Genomic DNA, 2,479 nt, shown 5'->3' with positions numbered 1-2,479 from the left:
GCATTAGACTGCAGCCCAACACCTAGAGGACAACCCACTGCTGCACCTCTGAACTGCTACAGGAGCAACTGTGACAGGTGAAGCCATTTCCTCCAACCTTTAGCTCCCTTGAGCTACAGACCCTTTAGACCCACCTAGTCACAGCCTGACAGAGAAGGCTCTTAATTCACAGACCATATCTCTCTCCAAGTGAAGTGAATCATCCCTTGAGTCAGAGGATCAGAGATAAACTCAGTCAGTGAATCTGCCCTGCCCTTGTCTTGAGCAGTGACTTCCAGAGCCAAGGTTTTCAGATCAAGAGATTGCTAAAGCCACAGGCATGAAAAACACTACCACAGACATGTCATGGAAGAACCAGAATACCTCATACCCTACACAAACAAAAAACAAGATGTCACCAAAAAAAACTGACACAGTATCAATGAATTTCCTGAAGCCAGAAAATCTGATGGAACTTTCTGACACAGAATTCAAAAGAACAGTGATTGAATATTTTCAATGAGTGAAAGACAAGAATTACAGGATTCTGCAAGCAAAAACCAAGAGGAACATAAAAACACAATCCAAAACAATGCAGGTAAAACAAATGAGGCATTAGAGGCTCTGGAAAAATGAAAAAAAAAAACAAAAAAAAAAACCCAACACCATAATCCAGAAAATGAGGGCCAACATTTCAGATGCTGACAACATATTGGAGGGATATATGGACAGAGCTGAAGAGATGGAGCCAACAAAACAGAAGATAGAATTCTCACCAAAAAGAAGACATTTTAAGAATAAATGTAAGACACCATTAAGAGGAATAACATGCACATAACCAGAATCACAGAAGAGGAAAAAGAAGAATTACTAGAAGAAAACTTTCCAGACATACTGAAGAATGAGAATATGTGTTGTTCTGTGGTTTTATTTCTGAAATTAGGAATCAGTTTCCCAAAATAAAATCATTTTTTGTATGATGGTATACAGTTTTCAGTAATGGTGTATATATTCTATTGATTTTTTTCCCTATTGTGTTATTTTAATAAATATCTCATTAATTATTTTGGGGAAAAAAGCAGAATGGACCAAAGTAACTAGCAACAATACCAAATAGAACTCAATAGAAGGACAGCAATAAGATCTTGTCTCTCAATAATTATAGTACATGTGAATCATTTAAATGCACTAGTGAAGAAAAAGAGTAGTAGATTGGATTAAAAGAAAACACACACAAAAAAACCATCAATATGCTGTCTATGAGAGACACACCTGAAGTGACGATAAAGAAAAACCAAAAATAAAAGGGTGGGAAAAAATATACCAAGCAAATGGCAACCAGAAAAAAAGGAGGAGTAGTGATATTAATCTCTGATAAAAGAGATTTCTATGCAAAAACCATAACAAAGGATAAGAAAGGTCACTATCTAATGCTTAAAGTTCAATAGAACAAGAGGATATAACCATAATTAGTAACTATGCACCAAATGATAGAGTTGAAAAACATACAAAGCAAACAATTACAGAACTGAAGAAAGAAATAGACAACACAATATAGTAGTTGGAGACTTCAATATACCACTCTCAAGAAAAGAGAGAACTACCACAAAGAAACTCAACAAAGATACTGAAGACTTAACCACACACTATACCAACTTGATCTCATAGATATATATATAGACTAATGTACCCCCCAAAAGTACAGTATACCACCTTCTTCATTGTGTATGGAATGTTCTCCAGGATAGAGATCACATATTAGGTCACAAGGCAAGCATCAATAAATTAAAAAACATGGAGATAATACAAAGCATCTGCTCAGATCACAATGCTACAAAATTAGAAATTAATAACAGGAGGACAAAGGAGAATAAAATCATACATTTGGAAGCTGAACAACACCTTGCTTGAACATGAGTGGGTACTAGAAGAAACAAAAAATGAAATTAAAAAGTTTATTGAAACAAATGAGATTGAAAACACAACTTGCCAAAACTTCCAACAAACTGAAAAATAACAGCACCCGTCACCCAACACTCTCTAAAAAAACCTGAAATTATAAAAATTAGGGCAGAAATAAATAGAAAACAGAAAAACAATTGAAACCAACAGTACCAGGAGTAGGTTCTTCTAAAAGTTTAATAAAATTGACAAATCACTAGCAAAACTAACAAAAGAAAAGGGGGGGAAAGACACAAATAAGAGATGAAAGGGACAATGCCACAATAAAACCAACTAAGAAAGGTTAACAATGAAATATTATTAAAAATTATGCTCAAAGAAATATGAAAACCTAGAGGAAATGGACAAATAAAAACTACCTAAACTGACAGATACAGTTTTTTAATTGTTCACAGCTTCAGTTTACTTGGCTCCACAGTCAACACTCTTGGCACCAGCAGCCAGGAAATCAAAAAACTAATTGCGATGGGAAAGGCTGCTGTTAGGGACCTCTCTAAAGTACTCAAGAGCAACGGTGTCTCTCTGGAGACTAAGGTGC

General features: G+C 35.3%; 1 pseudogene; it reads right to left on the bottom strand.

Moving 5' to 3' along the window:
- Positions 1–294: 294 nt before the first annotated feature.
- The window catches only part of LOC102866065, a 12,178-nt pseudogene continuing 9,993 nt past the window's right edge, over positions 295–2,479 (bottom strand).

This window comes from Elephantulus edwardii, unplaced genomic scaffold (genome assembly GCF_000299155.1).
Source record: "Elephantulus edwardii isolate Elephantulus edwardi_28Jun2011 unplaced genomic scaffold, EleEdw1.0 scaffold00057, whole genome shotgun sequence".
Taxonomy (NCBI): domain Eukaryota; kingdom Metazoa; phylum Chordata; class Mammalia; order Macroscelidea; family Macroscelididae; genus Elephantulus; species Elephantulus edwardii.
The sequence above is the reverse complement of the archived record's forward strand: the minus strand, read 5'-3'. Positions and strand labels throughout refer to the sequence as shown.